At 49.9% G+C, this 18,081-nt stretch overlaps 1 protein-coding gene across 1 annotated transcript in view; it reads left to right on the top strand.

The window, feature by feature from the left end:
- The window catches only part of LOC310919047 (protein CEPU-1), a 365,748-nt gene that overhangs the window by 17,675 nt on the left and 329,992 nt on the right, over nucleotides 1–18,081 (top strand). The window lies entirely within an intron of this gene.

Here is an 18,081-nt window from a genome sequence, read left to right as displayed (position 1 = left end):
AGCCAAAGGATGTGGCTGGGTTTCAAAAAGAAAAGGACTGGATGATTTCATTATTGCTAACAACTGTTCCCACCAAGATAAGGGCAGTCTAATCACATTCCCCGCGAACAAGTACCCAGGGAACCAAAAGGGAACGTTTCCATTTGATCTTCCAGTTGTCTTCTGTGTTTTGGTCCTCCTTGGTGCTGTGCAGTGCCAGGAGCAGGCTGTGAGGCTGGAGGGATTTGGGGGCAGAAAAGGCAGCAGTTCGTGGTGGGCTGTCCTGGTTATCAGGGGTGGCCCAGGCTGGAGATGCTCTGCCAGCAGCTGCCTCCACATAAGGATTTATTTCACCGACTGCCTGCAGTCAGGGCTTGAATTCCACATCCCAAACTCTTTGAGTGGAGCCTGAGCTGATGAAGGAGGCTGAGCACTGAACAGAGAGGGAGTTTTCAGCTTTAATTTTTGATTTGCAAGTTGCCCAGAAGAAAACTGCCACCTCCTTCAGAAAAAAAAAAAAAAAAAAAAAAAAAATCAGCGCTTATGGCAAATAAATTTGCTTTTCTTAATTATGTTTCACAGATTCCCGATGTAGATTCCCCTGAGAACTGATCCATAGCTGAAAACCCCCTGTGCAGTGAGCGTGCTCCAAGTTTAACTGCCAGGAGGTGATGCTGACCGTGGTGCAACCCGGGTGGAGGGGGAAGGCAGAGCCAGGAGATGGAGGGGACCAATTTTTGGCTGTACCCTCCACTCCACTCAACTGAGTGATCTGCCATGTGTCCCCACTGCAACGATCTCTGTCGCAAGGAAGGAGCTCTTGAGGCTTTGATTTGCCCCGTGGCAAGACACAACATTATCATCTCGTCCTGTAATGATTTGAGGACGGGCTGTTTTCCACATCAATTTCTCTGTCTCCGTAGCCCTGATTCTGCCACAGGGGCAAGGGGGGCAGGCAGAGGGGGTGCAACAACTCAGTGCTCACCCTCACCCTCTCGTTGTTTGCATGCCCTTGGCTCCTCAGGAGCTTGGGGGAGGCACTAATTGATCCATCCCCTTGGCACAGGCAGGCAGGAGTTGTCGTTTGGTGAGCAGTGGGGCTCTCTCTGCTGCAGTGCAGGGTCACCGCTCCAGGTCCCAGCAGCGACCACCCAAAGAGAAAAGATGACTTATAATTACATTCGTAATTGAAAGTGATTAATGGCAGCAAAAGAACTTCGAGCGATTTCTTGTAATTAAATACTAATTTTAGTTCCTTTGCAGTGCCGAGCACCATGTTTGCTTTGCTGGGGATATTTATGGCTGTGCCTTAGCATGGTTTAATATCTTAAAAATACATGTTAAGTCATTAACAATTTTTTTTTTTGGTGACTGGGTAAACAAGTAAACATCAATTAATTTGTTTGCTTTGTGTATGTAATTAAGTTCTATTATTTAAGATTTTGGAGGATTTTTATTCTGCAGGATTTGTGGCTTTGGGTGGAAGAATGGAACCCTTGACCAGTCTGATATTAGGAGAGTCCTGCCCTCTGCTCTGGGCTGCTCCAGCTTCCAAAAATCCCCCAAAAGAGTGATGAGGAGGAGGCAAGAATCACATCTGGAATGGTTTAGGCTCAGAGGACATCACAGCCAAGAGTTGAGCCTGCTGGCTCCGAGGCTTTGGAGCAGGGAGAGGAGCTGTCTGCCCACGGCAGATGCTCACTGGCTGTTGCTTGGTCTTGAAGAACAGAAGTGTCACAAAGTCAGCTGTTTCTGCCAGGTTTTGGCTGCCTGTAAGTGACACCTTTCAAACGCAGCTGCTGCTCAGGATGCTGCGTGTCAGGGGTTGCTCAGGGCTGCTCTCCTTCTCCCCTTGCTCCAGCTGCCATCTCCTCTCCCCCCCTCTTTGGAGGCAGCTTTGACCCTGAATCCATCTTGTGTCCAGCCTTGACTGGATTTTGGGGTTAGATTTGCAGAATTTATTATTTAATTCCTAATACTAGCATTGTATGGATTTGATTTTGAATTTTGATCTGTCAAACGGGGCTGGTTTGTGTTTTGGCCATGAACAGGGACCTGATGGATGCTGGTTTGGGTGGCTGTACCTGGGTACAAGCATTGGGGGGTCACCAAATTGGGCAGAATTCCCATCCTGGGGAGTGTGGGCTGTGTCAGGCACCTTCCAATGTCACAGTTGCAATATCTTTAAGCCTGGCTTTATTCATTGCCCACAGCAGCTCTTTCTCAAGCACTACAGGCTGAGTGTTCTGCCCAGCTGTGCCCGTGTCCTTCCTGCACCTTGACAAAGTTGTTTTGGGAATCTGTTTCCCAAAAACTTGGTCCTGCTCTCGTTGCAACACACTGGGCCAGAAAGCTCTTGATGGAAATCATGTCTCTTCCTCACCAGTTCCCTGATTCCTTGCTAATGCTTTTCATTCCCTCTTGCTGCTTGAGAGAGCTGATCGTCTGATTAAATTAAGACAGACACAAAAGCAGCTGGCCTGCCAAAGACTTGGATTTTATTAAAAATAATATTGTTTACAGAGTTCTCTCCCTTTATGGCGCATATAAAACAGTGTGTTCCACCCGAGCAGCCGGCAGACTCGCTGCAATTTACCCAGGAAGAGATGGAAAGACATTAAACCCTGTCTTGATGGGGAGCAGAGAGGGCAGGGAGGAGACAGGGGTTGGGGATAAGAGATGGAGTGTAGCTGTGGCAGCAAGTGAGAGGGAAGAAATGCAAAAGAAACAAGGAAAGAAAAGGAAGGATGGTTCTCTGATCCTCACCTCCCCTTCTCCCCTCGCATACCTGCACTGAAATGAAGCTTTCAAATGAAGAGAGAGATCATGGAAAAGGGGAGATAAACTAGGGCATAGAGCTTCAGTTGGGGACACAGCCTCCACTGCAGCGGGAGGAGAGCTGCTTGCCCTCCTTGCAATATTCAAGAGCCCTTCTCAGCTTCCTGTGCAGGTGGAAATGTCTGTTCTCTGCTAATCTGAGGTCCTGCAGGTGTTTTGCAAGCCCTGGGGCTGGGGCTAGGTCAGGGCTGGGAGCGCTGGCTCCTGCCCACACCAGTGGCCACACCAGAGAGCTCTGGTGCTGTGTGTAAATCATTTATTTGTGTTTTATTCACACTTCAAGGGCAAAGGAGGGTGTGCAGGGAGCAGCACAGCGATGGGTCATGGCGTGAGGGGCTGGCAGTGAGGCAAGGAGAGGCAGGGAGGTTTTCCCAAGGTCACAGAGGCAGCTCGAGGTAACGCCCAAACTTGGAGCAGGGTCCTCACCTCCAGCAAACCCTTGTGCTGGCTAAAAGGGGTTGTGCCTTGCTTTGGGAGTAAAGGATGAGCCCTGATAACACCCTGCTGCAGCAGTGCCCTGGCTCTGCCTGGCTTTCTCTCCTCTTGCAGTGTTTTCTCTTTGTTTGTTTGATTTGGTTCCAAATAATTAATTGTAAACAGGCATGGCTAATGGTTTGAATGAAGGGTGGACGGGTGCTTTAATTAACATGTGAAAGGATTTATACACTTGTGTGTTCAGTCTCCCTGACCCCAGCTGGAGTGACAAGGCTTGAGCACCCCATGTTCTGAGGGGAGCTGAGCACCCCAAGGACACAGGATGGAAAAGCCACCCAGACTGTGCTGGGAAGGTTTGACAGGGATCCTGATTGTGGTTGTCATGGAATCATAGAATATCCTGAGCTGGAAGGGATCTACAGGGCCAGGGGGTTACTCCTTTCCTCTGCATGGGTGGGGCCCCAGGTCCCATGGGAGAAAGGTGTCCCACCCTATTTCCCTGGACCACTGAGCTCCAGCCCTGGCACAGTGAGCACCTTCTGACTGATCACATGCTGGTTTTGACACTGTAAAGGGGTTTGGTGGCATGAGGAAAGTGTCCTTTGAGTTGTACAGAAACTTTGGAGATTTAATAAACCTGAACCACCTTCTAATACATGTGGAATTTGGGTTGAGCGTGACCCCTTCTCTGCAAGGTGGTTACTGCACAAGCCTCCAAGAAGAGATGCCTCCTCTTTTCCAACCTTTCCAGACCAAATCCAGCCACTGAATCTGGTTGGGAATAAGCTCAGCAGAGCAGTCTTGGGCAGGAGGATTTCTGCAAAGCCCAGAGCTCAGGAGAGGGTGAGACAGAAGGAGGAGCTGGCTCTGGGTCATCCCTTGCTGGCCCCAGGCACATGGAACCTTGATGGGCGTCAAATCCTGGATTGATCCCTCGGTGTTATAAATGTATATTATAAAGTTGGCTTTTTGCAAGATGTGTGCTGTATGATTAATAACATTGTGGTAAGGGTATAGGATATAAGTTTTTTATTTCTGCTTTTAGTAAAGAAAATCAGGCATAGTGGTAGTAGTTTATATATTATGCTTAAACTGTCTGTTTGGTCAGAATAATAACCAGTGAACAGGTAAAGAAGACCCTGCTATTGATAAAATATCCTTAAACCATCTGTTTGATCAAAATAACATTCAATAAACATGTAAAGAAGACTCTGCTATAGATACACCAACTATCAGCATCTCCCATCTGAAAAAAGTCTGGACCAAGGCCCAAACTGGAGGTGATAATGAAGACACAGCCCAGAAACACAAATGCTCTAAAAAGGCAAACCCAAGGAGGGGCCATGCAAAACAGTTCCTAAAATATGGAAACTAGTTTATGGAAAAATATGAATATTCATCAAACTGATGCAATAGAAAAGGTATTTAATTAATGTCTCTGATATAGTGCCAAGTCACCCAGTTGGCCGTACTTTGCTTTTTTATCTCCTAATTGTCTTAAATTTTTATTAAATCTATCTCTTAAAATTTACCAAAAAAGTGAACCTCGTTTTTCACACTCGGTCTGAAGGCAGTGAGAGATTTGGAATCGAGGCAACAAGTGCTTCAGCCTCTGTAGCTCAACACGTGGCTGCCTCAGGAGTTTTTGGGTCAAGAATTGGTGAGAAAATATTTGAAGGAAAAGGCTGAGCTCTGACCATCTGTCCACACATCTTCCCCCAACCCATTCCTAAAGGTGACTCCTCCCAGTGGCTGCTCCATGTTTTAGGATAAAAGTGTCTCCTTTAGGGCTGTTTTAATGAGAAAATGAACCCCAAGACCCAAATCCAGGAGGATTTAATGAAGGAGCAAGACTTTTACAGCTGCGTCATTCAGGAGGCTGGAGTGGGGTTGGGTCAAGCGATTCCCTGAATGAGTCAAAAGTGCCTTGAACATCCAGAAAAGGCACAAGGTTGTCACGTACATCATGCCACTGAGTCACCGGGCAATTTCCTGTCCCTCCAGTGCAGAACACTCCAGGTGGGAGCTTCGGAATCTCTGCTGAAAACAAGGCTGATTGGGCTTGTTCTCTCATAAAAAATGCATGAGAAAAACTGCATTTCCATGCTTTTTTTTTTTTTTTTTTTTTTTTTTGATCAAAAGTCGTTTTTACTCTAAACAAGGCTTTTTCTGGCCTTTCTTCAGTGGTGATAGGTGCCTCTAGAACCCTCCCCACTTATCAGGCCCCCAGCGAGCCGCTCGGTTTGGTTGCTAATCTGCCTCATTATGTTTTTAAATGCACTTTAACAGTGGAGTTTTTCTGTCTTTTTTTTTTTTTTTCATTATTATTATTTTTGAGGCCAAACTCCAGCTTCTGAAGTGCCTAGCTCTCTTTTACTTCAATGGCAGCCTTCCCTGTGCATCCCAAGGCGTAACGTGGTCCTCACAGTGTTTGAAATTAGATGCAGTGATTAGAGCATCTCTCTGCACCTCAAAGGACAGCTCGGAGAAGAGGCTGGAAGTTGGAGCTGGGAGTATTCGTGCACTCAGAATGTGATTTCTTAGGATTTCTTCACTTGTAGCTCTCTACAAGTGACCTGGAAATGGATGTCTGCTGGCAGGTGGTGAACTGGAAGTGGTGGTGGTGGCAGGAGGGCAGGGATGGCCGTGTGAGGATGTCTCTGATCCGTATCTGTGATGGATGGTTCTATCTGTGCTTTTTTGCCCTGTGTTTTTTGTAAGTAAGGATATAACTAAGAGTGGTGAGATACCGAGCAAATTGCTAAAAATTGCTGCAGCTTGTGCTCTGGGCTGGGAGTGCTTCTGGCTCAGCCACAGAGATGCTTCAAGGGCTGGAGCCCCTCTGCTCTGGGGCCAGGCTGGGAGAGCTGGGGGTGCTCGACTCCAGGGAGAGCTCAGAGCCACTGCCAGGGCTTAAAGGGGATCCAGGAGAGCTGGAGAGGGACTGGGGACAAAGGATGGAGAGAGAGGATGCAGGGAATGGCTTCCCACTGCCAGAGGGCAGGGCTGGATGGGATATTGGGAAGCAATTCCTGGCTGTGAGGGTGCTGAGGCCCTGGCAGAGGGTGCCCAGAGCAGCTGTGGCTGCCCTTGAATCCCTGGCAGTGCCCAAGGCGAGGCTGGACAGGGCTTGGAGCCACCCAGGATAGTGGAAGCTGTCCCTGCCCACGGCTGGGGGTGGGATGAGATGAGCTTGAAACTCCCTTTCATCTCACACCATCCTGTGATTCCTTTCTGACTCTGCTCAGCACCGTTGGCTCTGCCCTGTGTCCCCGGGGTGCTCAGCACCCTCTGCCCCGGGGTGCAGACCCTCTGTCTGTCAGTCAGGGCTGTGTCTGCAGGGCTGTCTGCAGCCTCACCAGGCCTCTGCTCTGCCTGTAATCACTCCTTGGAGAGCCCTCCCTGCATTTCACAAGAGTTGAGCATTTTGTTAGGGAATTCACTCAGTTGCTCTGAGGGTTTTTTTTTTAATTCCTTTCACCTCAGTGTTTTTCCTGGGGAGATTGTGGGTGCCACAGGGAGGTGTGGTGGAGGGGACAGATGTTGCAGATGTGGGTTTGAGCTGATGCTGGTGGTACCTGGAGGTGCAGGATCCACCTGGGGCTTGGCAGAGGAGCAGGCACAAGTTCTGGCAGTAATGTTTTGCCATTTAGAAATACTTTTCCTCCTCTAAATGCTTTCTCACAGAGGTGAAACTTTAATGTCAGTGCTTCAGACAAGGAAATTGAGCCCCCCAACAGGAGGAGGATGTGATTCCCAGGTCTGGATGGCTCCAATCCCACTCAGCTTGGGTGAAGGGAACTTGAGTGGGAGGTAGAGTTGTGCTTGGGGTCTGACCTGAGAGCAGAGGGTGTGATCTAAGCTCGGAGACAGCACATCACGATAACCTTTCAGCCTTCAAATCTTTGCCAAAGCATAAAAGGTCCCTGTGCCCACTGAGGTGCAGCCTTGAAATGAGGGTGATATATGGAAATACATTGGATAGCTCTGTTTAATCCAGGCCAGCTGCCACCTTGCTCTTAATGATGAGCCCTTGCTGTCCCTCCAGGTAGGAGTGATATTTGTCTGAATTGGTTTAGCTTCTAACGATGGCCAGAAAACCCATTCTGATTGAGTTGCCTCGGGAAATGTTCGGCGCTTCTGTCAGTCACTGTCTGAGGCTTAGCTGTCATTTTAGGCTGTGCTTTTTCAATCCTCCCCTCATCAGAACCCTTGAGCGGCTCGAGAGGGGGCCTGGGATGGATGGAATGGTTCTCTAGTGAAAGTCAATGCTCTTACACAAACAGTGATGTGTGTCCAAATATCACAGAAAGTGGGACAAGAGCTGGGGGAGAGCGGAGGGGAGAGGAGATGATCGCTCTATCTGCTGAAGAGGGAAATGGAACATGGAATTGTCCCTGGAAATGGAACATGAATAAGTAATCTGGATAAATAATGGAGCTGTCTGAACTGTAACAATAAAGAATAAAAGTGCTGAGTGTGTCTTGCTGTGATTTGTGGGGTCACGCTGTCTGCAACAGTGGAGCCCTCGCTCTGGCTGGTGAGAGGGAGCTCTCAGATGGAGCTCCTGGATGTCACAGAGAGGACTTGTGCTTGCCACTGTCTGGAGTCCAGATTTTATGCTGCTACAACAGTTTTGTGGACCCTGAGGGGTCCCTGTGTCAGTCTGGTGATGAATGACCTTTGTGGGATAAGGATTGGGTGGATTCCAGCTGATTTCACCCTCCACCAGAGCTGGGCACGTGTGGGACTTGCTTCATGAGCAACTGGGCTGCCCTGTGGTGACAGAGCCCTTCCTGCAAGGGCTTCACAAGCCTCAAAGTTCCCAAGTTCTCAAGCAAAATCCCTGTTGCAAATCAGTGTTTTCTTCTTCTGTCTCATTGAAGGGATGTGCAAACAATTATTCTCCTGCTTTGTACGGTATTTATATAAGAGAAGAGAGCTGTCAATTCTTACTCAACATTCTCTTTTAGTGACAAAGCAAACCCTGGTGTCTTTCATTTTGTGGACCCTGAGGGGTCCCTGTGTCAGTCTGGTGATGAATGACCTTTGTGGGATAAGGATTGGGTGGATTCCAGCTGATTTCACCCTCCACCAGAGCTGGGCACGTGTGGGACTTGCTTCATGAGCAGCTGGGCTGCCCTGTGGTGATGGAGCCTCCTGCAAGGGCTTCACAAGCCTCAAAGTTATCCCAAGTAAAATCCCTGTTGCAAATCAGTGTTTTCTTCTTCTGTCTCATTGAAGGGATGAGCAAACAATTATTCTCCTGCTTTGCACGGTATTTATATAAGAGAAGAGAGCTGACAATTCTTACTCAACATTCTCTTTCAGTGACAAAGCAAACCCTGGTGTCTTTCATCTTTCTCTGGAGTTGTCTGCATCTCCTGCCCGTTTCATTGCTATTCCATGGATTCACCCCGGCTCGTCCCGGCTGGGACGTGCAATCAATGGCTCCACATCGATCAGAGATGTGCGTCTTGCACTGTGGCAAACGCACTTTGGATTGATCCGAGAAGAAAGGGAACCTCCAGCTGCAGGCTCGGGGCAGCCAGATGTGCTGGGGAAGAAGTCAAAGTGCCAGCACGGGTCAGTGGGGAGGTGATAACATGTTAAGTTGCAGTGATTTGACCTTTGCCTTTCTGAGAGCCCGGTGTGCAGGTCAGGATGAAGTCCTGCACTAAACCAAGTGCAGCAAAACGATTCTCCTTTGTCCTCTTTACAGCACTCTCATTAAGATTTGCCATTTTCTGTAGCCTGGTTGAATCCTCCATAATTTGTGCACAGCTCTAACACCGCAGTTTAGGTTTTCCCTGTCCTTTTCATCCACTGGTGTTCAATGCTTTCTCTCTAAATGTACCACGTCATGGTCGTCTGTCTTGGATTTCCTATTGCTCATTTCCAGAGGAGATTTGAGATTCTGGTCCTGCCCTCTCAACCCTTCCATCCCCTCTCCTCCTGGCTGGGCACCACCTACAAATTCTAATCAGCGCGTTCCCGGCTCTGTAACGCAAGCAGTTAAATGTAAATGTTAGAGAGAGCAGGGCTGGACAGACCCCGGAGGAATCCCGCTGTAGGTTGGCCTCCTGGCATGGTTGTAAATAATAGATAAGCACTCTTTGAGAGCGCTTTGTCAACAGGCTGTTATCCCTCCTCCCCTCTGCCCCCAGCCTCGGCGATTACATCCACTCCGGGCTTCCTCAACTTTCCTCGGAGGTGCCGCGTGGGACTGGCATCAGGAGCCTTATTAAAGTCAAGGTATATCATGTCTACAGCTTTCCTCTTATCCACCAAGTCTAGTTATCCTGTCAAGGCGGAAATTAGGTTGGTTTGACATGATCTGTTCTTGACAAACTCATGTTGGTGGTGGATGTGGGGTGGTTTTTTTTTTTTTTTTCTCACTTTATTAAATTCCCGGGCCTTACAAGCTATGATAGTTTCATCGTTTGTTTTAGTATCTTCCCAGTGATTGAAGCTGAGCTGATTGCCTACAGCTCCTGGGTTTTTTTTACTTCAAGATATGAAGATTTCTTGCCCTTGCTGCTGGCCTCCATGAGCTCCCAGAGAGCAGCGCTGATGGCTCGGCGACGTTTCTGCCCGATTTTTCATCACTCTCCAGAGACTTTCCTCAATCTCCGCCAGTTTAATTTTTTTTTAACCCCTCTTCTCCCCCTGCTTCAGTCTGAATGTTATTTCCCTGTTAACACGAATTTTGGAGCTGTCTGCTGATCATACACCTGCCTTTATACGGATAGAACCAAACAAAGCTCTGAATATCTCTGCCACATGCTTTCCTTGACTGCTTGGTGACGGACTCAACATTCCTTTTCCTTTTCCTTTGAACAAATCCAAGAGCCTTTTTATTCTCCTCTCATATCTCTTGCTAATTAAAACTTGTTTTGCATGTAAGTGCTGCTGACTTTATCCCTCTATGCCAATGTGGCTCTGTTATACCCATCCCTAATTATTATCCCTTGTTTCCACACTATTTTCATTACTCCTTTTTTTATTCCCAGGTCATTGAATGGCTCCAAATTCAGCCACAGCAGCCTCTTCCTAGGATTCCTACCTTGCCTTTGCACGGGGATAGCCTGCTATTGTGTGTGTAATAAAGTCTCTTTCAGTAACTGCCAGCTCTCCCCTTCTTTGTGATTATTTTCCCAGGAGAACCCATCTACCAGCTTCCTGAATTTTTTGAAATCTGGCTTTTGAAGTCCATTATCCACATTCCACGGCTTTCCATCGGGTTGAGAACTCGATCGTTTCATCACCACTCTCACCCAAAATTACTTTCCTCCTTACAGGCTGTTGCAGTCCCTGTTTCCTAGGCAGGAAACCTCAGGCTTTTCCCTTTGCCTTCCCAAACATTTCCCTTGGTCAGGGATGGGCTGTGTCCTGCCAGACTCTGCTCTGTCTGTCCTTCTACCTCCGTCCCTTGCTCCTTGGTTGAAGAAGAGCTTCCCAGGGATGGAAGCCCATTTCCTCAGCTTGCAGCCTCTCCGTGCTCTCTGTGTCTCGTGCTTGCACATTTTGGGCAGGGCAGGGGGTGTCTCCTGGTTGTGTCCTGCTCCAGATGAAGATTTTGGGCAGTTTGCTGCCATCCTGGTCACCTCACTGCTTGTCTAAACCACATGGCACACGTGTGTCCAGGTCTGTTGAGGAAGGACTGGATTCCTTTTCCAAGCCCCCAGCCCCAGTGCCCCAGGGACACAAGGGTTTGGTGACCATGACAGACTCCATGGGCAGGGACAGGACCTGGACGTGCAGCTTGTCACTGAACCAGGCAGAAATATCTTACACTTGTGTGAGGTTTTTATCTTCTTTTCTTTGTGTTAGAGCCAGGATTAACACACAGGAGCTGCAGTTCTGTGTTTGGACTCAGTATTTATTAATTCTTATCTAAAGCACAGTCTCATGAGTTGTGAGCTCTAACTAACAAGGTAGGAAATGGAGGTGCCTCTAACACTTTCCAAGGTAATTTAAGCATAAATTATCCAATAACGAGATAACACTTATATTGTTTATATTTTTAACCCAACAATGACCATCCAAAGCCTGCAATGCAGACCTTTTCACCCAATTAGAAAAAAACACCTGGAACCAGGAAGAAGAAGATGAGGAAGAAGGACTTGGACAATGCCCCAAATCCTCCATCTTGCCCTACATACATTACTATAGCCTAAAGCCCCAAAATTTAAGTTTCCAGGGTTTCAGAAACTTGACTTTGAACTTTAAGGCAGCAGACTTGGGTGAAGTGATTCCCATCCTCCCTAACAAAGATGTGTAGGGCTGCTTGTCCAAGACCTTTAAATGTCAATAAGGAATTGTGCACAGCACACAAATCTTGGTGGGGAGCTGACAGGGACTGCAGTGCAGGGTGAGCTCTGGCTCCAGAGCCCTGGCTCTGTCTGGGAGCAAAGAGCAGACCTGGGGACGAGCTGCAGTCACGAGCCAAAGGGGCTCAGCAGGGAGTGCTGGTGGTCACTGGAGCAGATCCATCTGCTTCACTGAACCAGAGGAGGTTTAGATGGGATATTGGGAAGAAATTCTTCCTTGTGAGGGTGGGGAGGCCCTGGCACAGGTTGCCCAAAGCAGCTGTGGCTGCCCCATCCCTGGGAGTGTTCAAGGCCAGGTTGGACAGGGCTCGGAGCAGCCTGGGATAGTGGAAGGTGTCCCTGGCCATGGCAGGGGGTGGAATGAGATGGGCTGTAAGGTCCCTCCCAACCCAAACCAGTCTGAGGTTCAATGACTGGGTAGTTTCTGTGGAGATGGCATGTGGGAGTCTCCTGTCCTGTGGGATTTGTGGTAGTTTTTTTAAAGCAGCAAGGCCAGGCTGTGGCAGCTCAGGCGTGGCTCCTGCAGGGCTTGGATGCAAACGTGGAGATGTTGCAGAGTGGCTGGATGGCATCAAGAGACTCCCAGTGAAGTCTGAGCCTACAGCAACAGGCCCAGTTGGAAATAACTCAGGCAAACCATCCTATTCCCTTGGACTCAAATGAGAATGAGGGATTTGCCCCCTCCAGCTGTGCCTGAGAAACCACAAGCGTGTGTTGCTTTGCTTGTGCTGGCACCAGCCAAGGTGAAGTTAAACCCTGGCTGGCTCATGTGTTGGGCTGGTGTTAAACACAGGGATTTGGGGACTGAACTGCCCCCAGCTGCTCTCTGGAGCACGGAAGGCTGAGCAGCCACTCACAAAGGATGAAATTTGTCATTTCTGTGGAAGTGGTTGAGCAGGAGCTGGTGGCAGCAGGGCCATGGGTGCCACAGCCGTGTCCCCACGTGCCAACACCTTGGCAGGGAGCACATGGGCTCGCTGACAGACGCCTTCCCAAAACAGGCTCTTGTGTCCTCAGGGATGTGTCACCAGCGCCCAGCAGTGACAGCTGGATGTGCTGCTGCAGGGAGGCACAAACACACAGCCTTGATAGAAAATCATCATCACCCAGGAGCTCAGGCAGAGGTGCTGCAGGGTGGGCTGGGTCCCACCGAGCCCTCAGGAGCCCTCCCCTCTGTCAGAGAGTTGCAGTGCCTCTCACTAGCCCAGGAGGACATTAAATTTAATGGATGTCCAGAAATTATCATATCTGGGAAACACTCATTAATCTCTGTCTGCCTCGCTGGGTTTTATTGTCTTCCCTTCCTGCGAGCCCCGCTCTGCCCTGATCCTTTCTCTCAATTCATGTCATCTTCTTTCCACCCAAGTTTTTCCTCCCACCCCTTTTGGCTCCTGCTGCACCTCTGCAGCCAAGGAAGCGTTTTGCAGAGTCTGTGATCCAGAGCCCATGGACTGCAAACTGAGAGGCCGAGGTGGAGCTTTTGAAACACATCTAGATTGTATCAGTGGTTATTTTTATTGCTCTGTAGGGCTGTGGGAGCAGAGGGGGAAATGGCTGCTGGTTGTGGGCAGGTGATGGGCTGGTCTAGCCTGGTCCCTGGGGTTACCTGCTGGATTTGGCAAGGGGATGCTCCTCCACACCTCCAGATGTGCTTCACTGATGGCACCTTGTCCCCATCTACACCACAGGGTGGATCTGCTGTCCACCCCTCTATCCATGCCTGGAATAAGCCTGGATTTCTTGGTATCCCATCTTAAAATGTGTGGAGTCCCTTGTGCCATTAAAGGAATTCCCAAGTGCCTTGCCTTGGAAAGGCGAAGATTAAAGATCCCCCTCCCAGGTGTGACCAAAGGCTTCTCCCCCATGGATCCCTGCAGACACTGTGCAATCTTCTCTCTGGGTATCACCCACCCCATGGGATCCCCTGTCCCTGTTCCCCCATTGGTTATGGGGCCTGGTGTCCTGTTCCTCTCTCCCCTATGTCACTTGCCCCCTGCCCTGCCCCCTGTACCACCCATGAACCTCAGACCCTGAATAACTGAGAAACACCACAGGTTCTCCCTCTTTTGCTCCAGATTCACTTTCAGCACATGGAATAAACACTTGCTGGAATTTGCTCTGGGGCTGGGAGCCCTCTGCCTCTCTGCTGAGCCTTGTAACATGTGTGGATGTGTGAGCTTGAATTGCTGCCTGAATTCTTCTCCAGCAGTTTCTCCACTGGAGAGGCTGATTGGGGTATAGAAAGGCAGTGGCTGCACCCCAAAAAGACTCACTGTTACAAAAATGATGGAAGGAACTTCAAAGCTTATTTTGTCCCTACCATGGGCAGGGACACCTTCCACTATCCCAGGTTGCTCCAAGTGCTGTCCAGCCTGGCCTTGGACACCCCCACACATCTCAGTGGCTGTTTGCAATGGCTTTTCCAGGTGTTTATGTATTTGTTCTGGTAATTCATGCAACACAGCAACACGTGCAGGGTTGCAGTGATCTTTAGGGAAAGGCTCTGGCCAGCTGAGGAATAACTTTGGGTGAAAGATCCTAAAGATCCAAGCTCCATCCATGGAGTCACTGGTGGAGCAGTGGGGACGAGCAGCTCCAAGCCCCATCCAACCTAACCTTGTCCCTTTCCAAGGATGAAGCATTTTCCATCTCTCTGGGAAACCTGTGCTGGTGTTTTACCACCCTCACCACAAAACACTTCTTCCTAATATCATCTGTACAGTGAATTTTCCCTGCTCCAGTGAGCAGCCTGGTGAAGGAGAGAAGGTTACCCTTGCACAGGGACTCCTGCTGGTTTGCAACATCCTTTCCCTGGAAGTTTCCTGACTGCTAAACATGACAGTTTGTTGAAGCTGAGTGAAATAGGCTTCTTAACTTAAAGAGTAAACTAATTTTTCAGGCTGGTGCCACTGTTTCCCTCTGCAGTGTGGGCCCTGCAGCTCCTGACACAGTTGGGAATAGCTCAGCCCCATCAGCAGGGCTGCAATTTGGCACCAAACCTCTTTCCACACAAAGATTTTTTTGTTTAATAAAGCATAAGACTGAACAGTTTGCTCTCGCTCGTAGGTTTTGAAATACGCATTTAATTTCGGCTTAATGAGGAAATTATTGTGTATAAAATTGAATGCTTTGTCATGGCTCTCCAGGACGGGGCTGCTGTAGGATGAGAGCTGTTGGGACAAGAGACAGTGGGAGATCCTGGGGGTGGGGGATGTCGAGGGGGACAGACCTGGAATGATGAGGATGGAACTGCAAGGCAGCAGTGAAAGATCACTGAATCATGGAATGGTTTAGGTTGGAAAAGAGCTTTAAGATCGCCCAACCACTCCCCCAGCACTACCAAACCCACAACCAAACCATGTCCTCAAGTGCCACATCCTCACCTGTCTTAAATCCCTACTCCAAGGATGGTGACTCCACCACTTCCCTGAGCAGCCTGTTCCAGGGCTTGACATCCCTTGCCATAAAAAAGATTTTTCCTAATATCAAGCCTAAATCTCCTCAGGAGCAACCTGAGGCTGTTTCCTCTTGTCCTTGTGGTGAAACCCTGGGAGGGGAATGGCTGCAGCAGTGGAGAGCAAAGAGCTGTATAGAGGAATGACCTAAATTTTCCGAGTATTTTTATTTATAGGGAGGTTTTCTTGTATGAGCTTCACCAGCATCTGTAGAGCTATTTCATGGCACTGGTCTCCCAGAGCTGGACAGTCTGGGGGTGGCAGAGGAGGAGAACTGGGCAGAGCAGAGATGCTCTGATGGTCCGTGGAGGAGGTGCAGAGCTGAGACCAGGCACTGTATGTTGTGGAAAATAAATGTCTATTTCAAAATAAATGGCATTTATTCCTCTGCATGGGAGGAATAACAGGCAAAGGATTTGGAGACCTTTACTGCAGGTGAGCAACAGGCAGGTGTGTTCCCTGGTGCCCTGACTTGGAGCACATCACAGCTATGGAAAGGCAAGAAATTTGGAGAACCCCAGACTTGGGTTTGGGTCGGGAGGGACCTCAGAACCCCCTCCCATTTCACCCCCTGCCATGAGCAGAGACACCTTCCCCTATCCCAGGTTTCTCCAAGCCCTGTCCAGCCTGACTTGGAGGATTTGCAGTGGCCGTTTGCAATGGATTATTTCAGGCGTTTTGGTATTTTGGTAATTCAGCCAATACAGCAACAATATGCAGGGCTGCAGTGCTCTGTAAGGAAAATCTCTGGCTCGCTGAGGATGAAAAGTCCTAAAGATCCAAGCTCCATCCAGCCCCTCCAGTCACACTGGTGGAGCAGTGGGGACGAGTTCAAAGCCACTGCACAAATAAACTCTAATAGCTTTCCTCTTGCATTTATGTTATTAGGGGGTTCGTTTGACTGGCATTATGATGATAAATGAAAAATGCTTTGCACCATTACGTTGGGCGCTAATGCGTAGTGGGAAGAATTTTCTACTCATTTAAAAAGGAAAAAAAAAAAAGAAAAAGGGGAAGAAGAGGAAGGCAGAGGGGAAAGTGATGGGTTTGTGCAGCAGCACTGAGCTCTTCTGCAGCACCAACCTTTTTTCACGTGTCCCCCCCTTGTCCCTCTGCTCTTGCTGGGCAGGGGCAGCCTGGCTGTTGAGTCCTTGTAATGTATAAATCCACAAATCCACAGCTCGATATCACTCCCATCCCGTGCCTTATCCCCCTTTTTGCACCACATCCCACATCCCTGCAGGCTTTGGGATGCCACCTCCAGCCCCAAGGGCAGCAGCTGTAGGGTGAGGGGGCACGCTGGGCCCCCAAAAAAGCTCGCTCAAAGTCTACAGCCACGCTTGGAAGCCAAAGGAGGAGTTTGAAAGTCCAAAGGCTTTCCTTGGTTTTCAAGCCGTGGAGCAAATTGAGTTCAGAGGGTCACTGTTACTCCCAGCTGCCGCGACAGAAATCCCTAATGCACCGTATGCCAGCTTTCTCCAAAGCTCCGGCTGCTTTTTTATGAGGCGCTGTCACTCTATTATCTGGCTCTGAGTTGGTCTTTAGCTCTTTAACCTCATGAGAAGGGAGGGAAAAGGAGCCTTGAAAAGAGGGAGAAATAAAGAGAAAACAGGATGCTCCAAGAGCAGCTTTTCATCCTCAGCCGCTGAGCTGTAATTGCGTGAGCTTCTTTTGAAAGGAGCAGGTTTGAAATGTCCTGGGTGGGGGGAGAAGGAGCTCTCCATGTCCTTTTTAGGGGGGGGGGAGGTGGGTGCAGGGGGTCAGAGCTGACCAGAGACAGCAGCATCAAACGGGGACTGGCTGCTCTCAGTGCCAGTGTGCTGTCACCTGCTGTGGCCACTCAGGGAGGTGAGGAAGGGACAAGGAGGGGACCTGGTGGCAGGTAAGGCCTGGAGGGGCTGAGCCCCTGCCTGCAGTGGAGGAGGAGAAGAGCTCAGTGTGGGGCTGTGGAGTGGGGTGGGTGCTAGCTGGGGGGCATCACCTCTGGGTGCCAGGGTGCTGGGATGGATCACTCCTGGGTCCCTGGGTGCTGGGATGGATCACCTCTGGGTGTTTGGAGGCATCACCCCTGGGTGCTGGGAGGGATCACTCCTGGGTCCCTGGGTGCTGGGATGGCAGCACTCACTGTCATTGGGGTTGTGGGTGCCCAGTGCAAGCTGTGGAAGGGATGGAATGGAGCAAGGGAAGGTGGGAAGGTGGGAAGGTGGGAAGGTGGGAAGGTGGGAAGGTGGGAAGGTGGGAAGGAAGGAAGGAAGGAAGGAAGGAAGGAAGGAAGGAAGGAAGGAAGGAAGGAAGGAAGGAAGGAAGGAAGGAAGGGAGGGATGGTTCTGGAGCAGAGGGATGAGTTCCTTGGTGCTCTCCCCGACACTTTGGGGCCATAGCAAGATGGGTGGTGTGATTCTCTCACAGAGGGAAACTGAGGCAAACCCCATCTCTACTTTGCAACCCAGAGCTCAATGGGAAGAGGAGGGGGAGCAGCGAGGAGCTGCAGATTCCCCGAGCCCCCAGCTCCTTCCAGCAGCAATTTGCTGCTCCCGGCCGGCTGCTCCGTGGCACGAGACAGGGCTTTGCTCTGCGCTCTCTCCTGCATGCTAAACACGCCGGCTCCCTGCAGGATCCTGCAGCCTTCTGCACTGCTCTGCTGCAGAGGGGGTGGGGAGGCAGCTCTCGCCTTCCAGCACAGCAGCAGGCGGATGGTGGGAGGTAGAAAACTGCAGGACACAGCCCTGCTTTCCTGGACACCTCCTGCCGGTCTGTTTTCACCCCAAACCATCCCAGCTCATGCACAGAGTATGCCCAGCCTGTGCTGCTGCTCTGGGTGCTGCTGGAGCATAACTCGCTCACCCCACAGGGATGTGCAGCCCCAGGCCTGTGCTGCTGCCTGTCCCGTGGGTTTTGCTGTCTCTGTTTCTGCTCCCCAGTGGATGGGACCATCCCAGGGTTGGGTTTGTGGGTGCCAGTTCCTCGTTTGACCTCCGGAATCTATCGCTGGTGGTGTGGGATAAGGTGGTGGGTGTATTCTGACCAGGCTGCTGAGGCCA

The sequence above is a fragment of the Zosterops lateralis genome (assembly GCF_965231275.1).
Source record: "Zosterops lateralis genome assembly, chromosome: 25".
NCBI classification, from domain to species: domain Eukaryota; kingdom Metazoa; phylum Chordata; class Aves; order Passeriformes; family Zosteropidae; genus Zosterops; species Zosterops lateralis.
The sequence above is the reverse complement of the archived record's forward strand: the minus strand, read 5'-3'. Positions and strand labels throughout refer to the sequence as shown.